Source organism: Magnolia sinica, chromosome 1 (assembly GCF_029962835.1).
Source record: "Magnolia sinica isolate HGM2019 chromosome 1, MsV1, whole genome shotgun sequence".
NCBI lineage: Eukaryota > Viridiplantae > Streptophyta > Magnoliopsida > Magnoliales > Magnoliaceae > Magnolia > Magnolia sinica.
The window spans coordinates 22658742-22672555 of record NC_080573.1 but is presented as its reverse complement, the minus strand read 5'-3'; the positions used below and the strand labels follow the sequence as shown (position 1 = coordinate 22672555).

The 13814-nt window shown below is 40.7% G+C and overlaps 2 non-coding genes across 2 annotated transcripts; one reads left to right on the top strand and one right to left on the bottom strand.

The window, feature by feature from the left end:
* Window positions 1-1137: 1137 nt before the first annotated feature.
* Window positions 1138-1242, top strand: LOC131223623 (small nucleolar RNA snoR99). The gene has a single exon (XR_009160585.1). It is a non-coding gene; the product is annotated as a small nucleolar RNA snoR99 (small nucleolar RNA).
* Window positions 1243-12596: 11354 nt separating this feature from the next.
* LOC131222528 (small nucleolar RNA R71) lies at window positions 12597-12703 on the bottom strand. The gene has a single exon (XR_009160088.1). It is a non-coding gene; the product is annotated as a small nucleolar RNA R71 (small nucleolar RNA).
* Between the last annotated feature and the right edge of the window lie 1111 nt (window positions 12704-13814).

Below are 13814 nucleotides of genomic sequence, written 5' to 3'. Positions count from 1 at the left end.
TATTAAACATAGCTGGTGCTTAAGGGGCTCCATGGGGTCCATTGGAATATATGTGTTTGATCTAAGCCATCCATCAATTCTGATATATAATTTCAGTGGATGAGCTCAAAAATTTATGTAAATCAAATGTGTAAGTGGACCACACCATAAGAAATAATAAAAATTAAATTTTTACTATTAATATGTTGTGTGGTCTCCTTAATGATTCGATCTGACTCATTTTTTGTATCAACACTTTAAATAATAATTTAAAATTAATGGACGGAGTGGATATATAAAATACATCACAATGGGCCCCACGGTCCTAAAACCCAACGTCCCAAAGGGGTCGTCCATCATGCGCCCCTCCAAAACCCAAAGTGCCCTCCCAAAAATCAAAACCCATCCGTCCACCCATTTCTCCCGCGTGCAGCAGACAAAAACCATCTCTCAATCTCTCTCCATCTCTCTCTCTCTCGCACTTAGCCTCTCTCTTTCCCTTGTCCTCTCTCGATCTCCCGCTCTCCCTAACCCTCTCTCCCCGTCTCTTGGCCGTATTCCCCTCCTTCTATTTTCAAAACCCCCTTTCGCCGCAAGAAGGAGAAGAAGAAGGAGAAGAAGAAGAAGAAGAAGTACGGTTAGTTTCTCTCTCTCTCTCTCTCTCTCTTTCTCTGTTTCTGAAATCTGTTGTGTTTGGATGCTCAATCCTTCAATCCCTATGATTCCTTATGAATAGAAACTGATCATGTCGCCTTGAATCCTTTAATCCCTATGCATTATTTCAATATTTCAATTCGCATTCCCCTCTCTCTGTTTCTGAAATCTAAAAATGCTTTGTGGGCTCCACCATAATATGTGTATGCAGGCCATTCATTTTTTCCAGCACATTTTAGGGCCAAATCTCAGGTGGACCACACCATAGGAAACTGTGGTGATTGAACGCCCACCATTAAATACTTCTAAGGTCATAAGAATCCCTTGTTTTGTGATTTTTGAATTTTTTTTAAGGTGTGTTTTTGGATCTATTGTCATATACACAATAACGTTTGTGTATGTGCTTGTTTGCTTTTTTTTACATCGTGGGTTATTCTATAGATGGGTAGTTGGGTGTATGTAGTATTGGGACTAAAATGTCTGCCCCATTGGCTGATATCTTGTGTGCCTCATGGGTTGAACATGTCCCTTACATAGGACTCCCATCTGATTCACTTTGTTAGCTAATTTCTATCTAGTATTTAGTTAATCATAGACGATGGGATGTTTCATTTTTTGTTTTGTTTGTTTAATTGATACTCTAGTAGTGCATGCTTGATACATAGGCACATTGAATGAATTGTGGAGTTGTGAGTTGGTTCTGTTGAGCATTTCTAGCTCTTTTTCATCTACTATAGTTTTTCCAGTGTTTTTCATTTCTGACCATCCAATACTGTCCCTCCTATCCAATGATCAGGTACCCAAATAAGAATGATTGTTGTTCATGATGGATCTAAATTGGCACATGAATCATCTACTACCCTCTGCCAGAGTATCAAAGTTTTCTCTTTGGGTTGTTTTACATGCTGTCCGTGTGCATTTGATCTGATAATCCAACAAAATCTGATCAAAACAGAGGAAAGACGCTTGTGGATGTGTGAGATTCGTTTAACCCACATTGTGATTGTGTGAGATTCAATTCAATTTACATTGAAATTCAGAATGGAAATGTCCCAGTGAAGGGATGAATAACCTGCTACAAGATTGGTTTGCTTTAGGTTCCCTCACTGATTATGAAAATATCTATCGAAAATCAGGTTCCCTCATTACGAAAATATCTAGTTTTCTTCTCCAATTTAGCCCATTGGAGGTGGTTACTTCTGTTTATAGTCATGTCGGAACTATTCGAAGCCCGGGCCAAATTGTTTATGGCTGTTTGAATTCTGAAGGAAACAAAGGAACCATGTCATCTGAAAAATCTTGGCATGGCATTCCTTAGTAAATCATTACAAATGAGCAGCTTTTTTCAACATGTCTATAGTCGTTTGCATTGCGGGATTAAAGTCAACCTTGGGAGGTGCTTCCATCTATAGCGAGATCTATTGTTTATGGTGTGGTCTGCACCCTTAAAAATTGCAGTGAAACAAACCATACTAACCATGAAAACTTGTTTGACTGGTTCCAAGTGTAGTTGACTGTACTGTAAATGAGTAGTAATTATTTACATTTTCATTATGCATGAATTAAATTAATTTGCATTATGGCATGTTATATAAGTTTTGGATTTAAAAAAAAAAAAAAGGTCCAGTGCAATGTTTATTTACTATCCAACATATTGATTTATGTTAGATAGATCTAGATGAAGGAAAAACATAAATATCATCTTAAAACAAAACTGCCCTAATAAGTTTTTAACGGTGGGTGTTTAATTACCATCTTTCCTTTGATGTAGTCTACTTAAGATTTGAATCTACGTCATTTTTTGACAATTAGCTGGAAAAATGGATTGACTGTTGATGCGAATGCTAACAGGTTCAAATGTAACCACGTTGATGTGAATGCTAATAGGTTCAAATGTAACCATGTGCCACATGTAACATTCGATCAATTTCCCTTTAAGATTCAACAAAAAGAGAGAGAGAAAAAAAAAAAAGGATTCCACTCTTCACTATATTACTTTTCTAATGGGTATGTTTGGAAGATTGGAAGATTGGAGCTTTAGGATCATCATGCTCTATGCATTAGAATAAAGCAAACGATTATTCAAATCCCTAAGCACACAATTCCAATGTTTGTAGAATAACATGCCTGCTCCCATTGGTAGATACTGCCCTCACCTAATTTGCTTGAGATGATACTAAATGTGGTATCCACTTATGAAGTTGCTAAAGATCATGTGAAGAGTATGAGTATGCATGAAAAAAATAATAATCTTGGACATACTAGGTATTTAAATATATATATATATATATATATATATATTTATATATATATGGGTGTGAATACTTATGTTTATTCAATTAAGATTTTATAAGTACTTGATATATTAGAATTGCATGTGAGACTTGTCAAGCCCATGTTCTAGTGTCCATTTCGTTTCGTATGATCCCGCGGTCCTTCCGGTCAAATCTCAGCGACTTGCAACCCTTAAATTTTATTAGCGCATGACCTTGAGTTTCATCCTGTAAACCCGAAGCGATTTAGCCTTAAACCTACGCCATTGCGACCACGTCGTCGCCGTGATTCCAACGACGCGTCTGGTGCGCAAATCCGACATCTAGATCATAAGTTGTTGCCCGTGCACTATAAAGGTCGTGGACCGCATGTTGCGGGACCCACTTATCATATGGCACCATTCTCAATTGGGGTGACATCACCCAAAGTCATCATTGCTTTTTAGTCAAAGCATTGATTGTCTTACACCTCATTATGGCATGCCTCCTTACAATTAATGATGGCCTTACAAAGCCATCATTACATATCTCTCTCTTACCCCTCTCTCTCCTCCATTTCTATTGCTTGAAATCTCCAACCGGCCATGAAAGCTCCCACATCTAGCAACTTCAAGCTTTAGCCCCTCCTAATCCAACCCTCCAAATCCCATCTCCACCGTTAAAATCCTTCCCTTAAAGCTGAGAAGACCGAAGGTGGAAGGAGAAGGAGATCTAGAGCCTTGAGGTGGGTGCTTCTCTCCCTCTCTCTTTCTCTCCCTCTCTTTCCTTCCCATATTTCGTGGCTCACCCAATGAATGTGAGGGGAATCTGGACCGTCCAGCAGCAAAGATGCCCTTGCTGTCCAAGTGTTGGACGTCCAGCGGCCATACAGGCCTAACTGTATGGAAACACGCTTGATCCCGGGGCCGTGTGGCCCACTTATGTGGACGTCACCTTGAGGTATGCCTTCCATCCTCACCGCCCATCCCCTGATCATTCAGAAAGTTGGGCAGGCACCCACATTCTGCTGGACAGGTTGCTGTTCAGTAGCAGTTATTGACATGGACGAGAACACAAGTATCAATTTGATCCAAATCGAGTGGACCACGTTGATGTGGACCCCACCTGTATCGTATGCACTACATATCTAGACCATCCATCAGTGGCCAGATCCAACGGCCAGATGGGCCAGGGACGGCTGGGTGGCCTACTGTCCAGAACGTCTACAAGGCCTGGACGTTGCCCCATTTCAAAATAAATAAATAAAAATAATAATAATAACCAAAATATTAAATAATATTATATTATAATATATGTGGAGGGCCCCACGTGGAACCCACCTGATTCGGAGAAAGGGGTGGCTGGTGTATGTCGTACAGCTAGGCAGATGTTGTTACAGACGTCCACCAGGCTCTATGGACGTGTACATGTGGTATGTGTCCCATCCTCACCGTCCAGTAGCCCTGGACAGTGGCAAAACATGAACATCAGCTTGATCAGATGTTGTGGGCCACACTGACGTGGACCCACCTTGGTATGTATTGTATCCCACCGACCACGGAACGGTGGTGACCAGTCAGCTATTGGCTGCTGCTTTGGCAACAGCAAGTTCTGTGATCACGAGGTATGTGTTGTATACCAACCGTCCATTTGAGTGGCCCACGTGGTGTGAGTATTGTGAGCCACACTGTCCTTGCACGTGGGACCCATAGACGTGTCTCATCCAGACCGTTCGAGCCATGTGAGACCCACTATGATATATGTGTTGCTACCACACCAACGGTCCAGATCCAGCACATGTGGGCTGCACGGTAGTTGCAGCCAATCCAGATCACTGATCGCCTGGATGCTGGAAGTTGCTTTAAAAGACAAAAAAAAAAGAATATTATATAATATATGTGATAATATAATGTACTTGTTATATATATATATATATGTATGGGTTGGTGGGCCCCACGTGGGAACCTACCTTACTGTATTTGACTTGCGTCCTCACCGTCCATATGTTCTGGACGGTGGAACTCCTGCCTGGACGTGTGAAATCCACACCGTCCGTACATGGTGGACCACGTGATGTACGAGTTTTTAACAACACCATCCATCTGTTTGGCTGACGGACGTCAGCAAGTTCCGTGGGACCCACCTTAATAGTATGTGTTTCCTCTACACCGTCTGGCCCACCATGATGTAGTATTGTATCTGCACTGTCTGTGCAGTGACCCACCTCGATGATGTTTACCTCCCGTCCATCCATCTGAGGAGCACACTGTGATGTATGGGTCTTATCCACACCGTCCAGACTTGGATGGTGGGACCCACCATGATGCATGTGTCATATCCATACCATCCAACCATTTGAGAGAATGTTTTATGGCACGAGTAAAAGAATGAGTCAGATCTGGAATTCTAACGGACCCCACCATTTGAAATAATGGGGACAGTGACATCCACCGTTCAAAAATTCTTAAGGGCCATAGCCGTTCCAAGCGAGCTGATATTTTTTTTGTTTTCACTTCATAAATTTTAACTGATGAGTAGGTTAGATCTCAAAGTACATCACAGCGGGTCCTATAAATGTTTTAACGGTGGGTGTGGCTACTCCCACGGTTTCCTGTGGCATGCCCTTAGTATTTTAACGATGACAATCATTATCTCCACTGTTAATCATGGTATGGCTCAGATGATCTTTTGATATGATTTATTTGTCTGAATAATGTTTTAAAGTGATCTCTACAAATGGATGAATGGTGTAGCGCCAGTGGCCCATTCGATATGGCCTATTTGATGTACATAAGGCCCAGGTATGAGGCCCACTTGATGTGTTTGAGTCCCATTAGTACGGCCCATTGTGACATATTCATGGTCTATCAGCAAGGCCCATTTGATGTGTGTGAGACCCAAGTGTAAGGCCCGCATGCTGTGTTTGAGGCCCATGTACAGGGCCCACCTGTCGTGTATATGAGACTCATTAATGCACTCCAGTTGATGTATATTGAGGCCCATGGGTCACAACCCATTATGATGTATTTGTGGACCATGGGTCGTGGCCCATGGTGATGTATATTAAACCCTTGTATGAGGTCGTGGGACCACTGTATGTTCAGCCCTATGTGGGCCACTCCTTGGGGGCAATATTGGTTGAATGTCCACGTTGATGGGCAATGATGGTTAAATGTCCACATTGTGACCTTTCCTTAGGCCTTGCTCAGCCGATTCTCGTGACCGATTTGCCGACTTTGATTATCGATCGATTCGATTCTCGTGACCGATTTACCGACTCTGATCATCGATCGATCCCGATTGTCGTGGCCGATTGTCGATTCTGATTGACGTGATCGATTTGTCGACTCTGATTATCGATCGATCCCGATTATCGTGGCCGATTGCCGATTCTGATTGACGTGACCGATTTACCGACTATGATTATCGATCGATCCCGATTGTCATGGCCGATTGCCGATTCTGATTGACGTGACCAATTTGCCGACTTTGATTATCGATCGATCCCGATTGTCGTGGCCGATTGCTGATTCTGATTGACGTGACCGATTTGCCGACTTTGATTATCGATCGATCCCGATTGTCATGGCCGATTGCCGATTCTAATTGACGTGACCGATTTGCCAACTTTGATTACTGATTGATCCCGATTGTCGTGGTAGATTGCCGATTCTGATTGACGTGACCGATTTGTCAACTCTGATTATCGATCGATCCGATTCTCGTGACCGATTTACCGATTCTGATTATCGATCAATTTCGATTGTTATGGCCGATTGCCGATTCCAATCATCGAGGCCGATTATTGATCAGTTCCGATTGTTATGGCCGATTATCGAGTTCAATCATCGAGGCTGATTCCGATCGCCAATTCCTACTATTGAGGTCCATTCTGATGAGCATTCGGCCTTGGCCTGATGCATTTAAGGCCTATGTAATGTATGTGAGGCCCATGTGAAAGGCCCATTATGATGTATTAAGCTCTTGAGTGAGGCCTATGATGTTGTATACTAAGCCCTTGTGTGCGGCCATGGGTCCACTATATGGTAGGCTCTATGCGGGCCATTCCTTGGGGGTAATGTTGGTTAAATGTTCACATCGTCAAGGCTAATTGTTGATATAGATTACGAGTATGTGATAGCATAACATCATGATACATGCTCATACGCATCATCTGCATGTTTGTTATGAGATGAGGTTGATCATTACATATGTCATTGAGCATGTTATTATGAGACTCCCTGATAGGCGGAAGTAATCTCACATGAGCACACGGTATGCGCATGATTGATGCATGACTGGATTGTATGACTCATGCATCTTGCATTATGATTACTGTACGCCCTAGCAACAACAGGGTCGTAGCCTCCACAGGCATATTATGGCTAGCCAGATGGGATACCGAAAATCTGTTCTACATGGGGTGCTATAGATATCCCTGGGTGAAAGTCCCTAAACCCTCTTGGTTCCAGATGTTACTCCAACGTCTAGACCAAGTGGATGCATGAGCGCATGAAGGTCGTATACCGTTAGGCCGCGTCTCCCACTGGGTCGTGGTCGGTTGGAAGGGGGTACGGCCTTACCAGCCTGAGAGGAGGGGACAATGCTAGGCTGAGTCTGACCAGCTCGAGGAATGGGTCCGCTATCGACGAGCTGAGCCCGATATTGGCAGGCGGATAGTGAGGTCTCTTCCACTCACCTTGTTGCGCGCGATGGGGCGGCAATCTGGTTTGGAGTGTAATAGACCCCGGTGATTCCCCAGAGAGGAACCGTATTGATAGGTGGACTTATTGAGCAGGAATTTCATATTCATTCAATCATTCCTTCACTATCCACTCGGGCTGGTGGTGCGTAACTATTTATTACGTGTACCTTCGCATGACCAGGATTTCGGTTAGGCGCGCGACTAACCTGAGATTAGGAGTTTATCACATTGAGTCTGACTATCCAAATTTAGGTATGGGACTAGTTTGGATAGAAGTCCCTTGTGGTGGACCTCATAGTCTGCGATACTACGTACTATCATCCCGACCTCACACTCCAGCATGGTCATTCCATTCGCACCGCATATCGCATTACATCCGCCGCGTATGGCATTTCGAGTTACTATGTTTATGCATTTATATGATCTAGATACAACTGACGGTATTCGTGGACTCATCTGAATTTGCATATTGCATTGTATCCTCAGTATCTGTTATTGTCTTTTTATGTTTCGTATTGCTTGGCCTTGGTATGGCCGATAGCATTCATGCCTTGCATCACAAAGCTTTGGTACAGCTGATAACATTCATGGACTTACCACATATTTTCGCATTACTCTGATTTTGTATGATTTATGATCTTACTAGTGTTTCTGATATTGTATGATTATGGGTTTATCAGTATTTCCGCTTACTCTGAGTACTCTAATATTGCTTACTTAGCACTTACCTTATGCACACACTTTCACCACCCACTAAGCTTTCTATAAGCTTACGCACGATAGATGCGTGCAGGTGATGTTAGGTTGCAGCAACATTGAGCCTGAAGCGTGCAGCGGTGTTCTGGAGCTTTCATTTATTTTATATATGTATTTCCCTTTCAGTATTGTACTCAAACGATTATATTAGTGGATATGTGATGATGATGTTGCTTTTGTGATTTGGGTAATCTTGTAGTTATGCTCATTACGAGATAAATGTACATTGGAAAATCCTCCTTGTAGGATCTCAGGATCGGAATCTGGCGTATATACGCTGGGAGCCGAGAATGGGGTATTATGAAGGCTGTCAGCACCGGATTCGGCGATCGGAAATTTTGTGAGCCCGGTTTTCGAGTTTGAGGCGTGACAAGACTTTTCATCTATGCAAGTGGTTTAAGATTTTACTTATAAATTACATTATTAATTTATTGTAAAAATACAATGATTGCAAACTCTTTAATACATTGTATTTGGTAGATAATATCTATCTGGGTCCAATCATCTGATAGCACTTCCTTCATTTCCAACTTTGAGGAGGATGATGCATTAGGCTAATTTCCAACTTTAATTTTTGGTAAGGTGCAGGTTGAAAATGGACCCCTTGGTTAATTGAGATTCGGCTGTAATGAATAGGGAGTGGATGACACTAAGTTTCCCAGACCCATGTTTTATTTATGGAATAAGAAGTTTTTCAAAGTTTGCACAAGAAAACCTTCCTGGTAGAGAATCCGTTCCTTGTCCATGCACCACTTGCAGATGTGCACGTTTTCCAGTTTCTTATGATGATATGGAAATACATCTAATGAAAAATGGATTCGACCCAAGCTATAGGGTTTGGAACATGCATGGGGAGCATGTATCACCTAAGTGTACTGTATGTGAATCAAGTTCCCAACAATACCATAGTGTCCCAAACTTAAATAAGGTTCACAACATGATCGTTTAAGAACTTGGTGGTAATAACCTAGATGAAGTTGTACAGGATGAGCCGAATGTGACCGCTGTAGTTGAAGGCGTCTTTGGAGAAAATGAAACTAATGAGTTTAAAGCAAATCTACGAGACGCAATGACTGAGCTATACCCTGGGCCCAAGATTTCACCGTACTGACTTTCATTGTACAGCTTTTCAAATTAAAGGTGAATCATGGATGGAATGAAAAAAGCTTTACAGAGCTCCTTCAACTACTAAAGAAAGTGTTACCTTTCGGTTACAAGGCCCCAACTAATACCTACCAAGTGAAGAAAATCATTACAAAGTTGGGTCTTGATTATGTGAAAATCCATACTTGTCCAAATGACTGCATCTTATACTGGAGAGAGAACGAGATGAAAACTATTTGTCCAAATTGTAAAACTTTTAGGTACAAGACTGAAATGGATTCTGAGAGAAAACAATCTCAAATACCTAGGAAGGTGTTAAGGTATTTTCCATTAACACTAAGGCTACAAAGAATGTTCAGTGTGCCATGGCTGGCGAAAGAAATGTCTTGGCACTCAACCAAGAAATTTCAACATGAAAAGATGGAGCATCCGAATGATTCTATTGCATGAAAGAATCTTGATGACAAGTATACAGATTTTTTAGCTGAGCCTCGCAATGTTCGATTGGGTTTGGCTACAGATGGGTTTAACCCATTTGGCGCTTTCAGTATGTCGCATAGTTCATGGCCCGTTATGTGTGTGACGTACAACCTTCCACCAAAGCTTTGCATGAGACCTAAATTTACTATGTTGACTTTGCTCATTGAGGGACCGCGACAACCGGGAAAGGATATTGACGTTTATTTACAGCCATTGATTGATGAACTGCAAAAGTTATGGTGAGAAGGGGTCACGACGTTCGATGCATACCATGAAAATAAATTCAACATGCGTGTCGTTCTACTTTGGACAATCCATGACTTTCCAGCATATTGTTAAGGGTCAAATATTACATATCAGACCCCAGTTATTGCCGGATTTTACGTACATGATAGTTCTTAACGTCATATTTTAATTGTGTTATTATTGCAAGGTGAATCTACGAGCATGGACTGGAAAGGACGTTAAAAACATGGATTTAACGTGCTGATGACACCAAAGGCAAGGGACGGCATGAAGTTGGAACGTGAAGACAGGGAGTCGAAAAGAGAAGTTTTTTTCCTTTACTTTAATTTCTTTGCTGTGGTATTTTTTTTTCTTTTCCTTTTGTTTATTTTAGCCTAATCATGCCTGTGATCGGCTAAACCTCTTAGCTAGGGCTAAGAGGTGAAGCTTGTAGTCTGATGGGAGAGATGTTGCTTGTGCCTTTTGTTTAGATTGAAGGGGTTTTTAATTTAATTTTATTATGGGAATATTTTTAGTTTTTAATGGCCTGTTGTGATTGAAATTACAATGGGTTTGCAATGGCTTTGAGTATTTCTTTTTCCTTATTTTGATTATGACGTAAGGAAGCCCTGTTGTTCGCCATCGTCTCCTGAGCATGGTTGGATGTCGGTACTCTTCCTAGCCTTCATAATCATCTGATTGGTTGGTAATTAGTTTAAATCTTTTGTTAACTGTCTCCTGGGCATGGTTTGGTGATGGAATCCATTCTAATTCATATACTTTTCATCTCTTTAAATTATATCAGAGGAAGTTCAATTTAATTCCCATGAATTTTTAAGCAGGCATAAGATCTCCCTGATCCCTACAAGTGGATCCTCTGAATCCCTAGTTTCTTATCTCTGATTCCTCTTAAGTTTTCGATAATTATTCCACAATTATTCACTAAATTCTATTTGATTTAGATTACATCTTAGTCCAGTTCTAGTTCTACTGAGTTTCAGATAACGTACAGGTATCAGTCCCTTGGGATTCGACCTCGGTCTTACCGAGTTTAATACTATATCACAACCCTATACTTGGGGAGTGAACAAGTTTTTGGCGCCGTTGCCAGGGACTGACGGTTACGTTTTTCTGAAATTAATTAGTTTTAGAATTAGGTTAGGATTAGGATTTTACTAACTTTAGGTTAAAGGTTGTTATTTTATTTTATTTTTAGGAACTATTATTTTATTTTTAGAAACTAACCTGTTTTCCTGATTTTGTAGGACCCTGTCATGAGTTTCTAAATTGGTAATTCCTTCCTAATTTCTCTACTTTTTCTACTCTTAAAATTAGAGTTTAAATTTTAGAAATTTTCTAATTCTAGTATCCTCCTATCTATAGGAAATAGTTTATTTTTAGAAACTTTCCTCTTTTGTTTTTAGAAACTAGGTTAGTTATTTCCCTTTTTAGAAATTAACTTTTTATTTTTATTTTTAGTAACTTTCTAATTTTAACTCTTTTAGAATCTAATTCTGTTTCCTAATTTTCCACTTATAGAAATTTTATTTAGAAACTAACTTTCCTATTCTGTAGGCCTTTAAGATAGAAACTTCTAATTCTGTGAGTTCTTTCCTCTACTTTCTATTTTTTTCAGTTTTCTTTTAGTAATTTACTTTCTAGTTTAGGATCTTCTTCTTTTAGAAACTATTTTACTTTTATCTTTCTTTTTAAAGATTTTCTAATTCTAGACATTCTCTTTAGAAACTGACTTGTTTGTTTTCTTTTGCAGGTCTTTAACTTAGGGACTTCAATTTGATAATTTCTTTCCAACTCTCTCTTTCTTTTTAGATTTTCTTTCTTAGAATTAGGTTTCAAATTTGATTGAGGGCTGCGAGTGTTTCATGCCCAAGTGGGCCCGTGACAACACTCGACATCTCTTGACTGAAGGAGGATTGGTTGAGGGGTTAATTATCCATCGCAGGACTAGACACCACTCGAAATCCCTTGAGTTAACTGAAGTTATGGCTGAAGACCAACCTCCTCTACTTCCACCCAGGGTGGAGGATACCCAAGATGAGAATGAGGTGCATCAGACACCCCCGCCTCGTACTTTACGAGATTATCTACAACCGGCGGGAGTGAGTATGCCCTCATGCATGATTTTTCCTGAAAATACAGGACATATGGACATCAAGCCAGGGGTTATTCAACTCCTTCCTAAGTTCCATGGGCTTGAATCTGAAGAACCATATCTACATTTGAAAGAGTTTGATAAGATCAGAGCCACTTTATATTTTCAAAATGTGCCTGAGGACACAGTCAGGCTAAGACTCTTTTCTTTTTCCTTAAAAGAGAAGGCTAAAACGTGGCTACATTCACTGCGTCCTAGATCCATTGGCACATGGAATGATATGCAAAGGGAATTTATAAAGAAATTCTTTCCACATCATAAAACGATTACCCTTAGAAAAGCAATCATGAACTTCACCCAAAAGGAGGATGAAACGTTTTACCAATGTTGGGAAAGGTTCAAGGATTTGGTCAGTTCATGCCCACAACACGGCTTTGAAACGTGGCGCATTACAAATATTTTCTACGATGGACTGACATCTTCCATGGCCAAATGGTCGAGACAATGTGTAATGGAGAATTCATTAATAAAAATGTTAACGAGGTATGGGATTACCTCGATAGTCTTGCTGAAAAAATACAATCATGGGATTATTACCTAAAGTCGAACACCACGTCTAGGCCGACTCAATTAAAGGAGAAAGGTGGATTATATCTCTTGAAAGAAGAGGATGATCTCAAGTGTAAAGTGACTACGCTCATAAGAAAAGTTGAGGCCATGGAAGGAAAGAAGGATAAGGTTAATGAAAGTGTTTGCGGCATTTGTGATTGCAACATTCATATAATTGAAAATTGTCCTACGATACCTGCCTTTTGAGAGGTGTTGAATGAACAATCCAATGCTGTAAATAATTATCAAAGACTTTTCAATAGACCAACCTCTAATACGTATAATCCTGGTTGGAAAAATCATCCAAACTTTAGTTGGAGGAATGGACAAACGGCTACCCCTCAAGGTTTCTTCAATCAAAATCCTAATCAAGTGAAACCTCAAGAGGAACCAGTTCAAAATTCTATACAAGAGCTGGCTTAGGCAATGCGGGGAATTACAGATTTTATGCAAAAGATAGATTCTCGTATGACGGTTATAAAAAAAGGGATGCTTCCTGCACAACCTCTCCCCAATCCTAAATCGCAGTACGAGATTAATGATCCCAGCTCTTCAAATCAGATGGGGCACGCTAAATCCATCACTACTCTTAGGAGTGGAAAGATCATTGATAAAACTCTTCCGGTTAGGCCCAGAAAGCCTCAAGAACCAGAAGAGGACAACAATGATGGATCTAGTGATGCCCCACAAAAATTAGAATCGGAACTTCTAGAGAAGCCAGTTGCTCCGTTCCCCCAATGGTTGGTTTCACCAAAACCTCTCTCTAACTCTCAGGATATCTTAGAGGTGTTGAAACAAGTGAAAGTCAACATTCCTCTACTTGATGTCGTGAAACAGATACCTTCATATGCCAAATTCCTGAAAGACTTATGCACGACCAAACGACGGCAGAGTATTCAAAAGAAGATTTTCTTGACCGAGAAAGTGAGTGTCATCC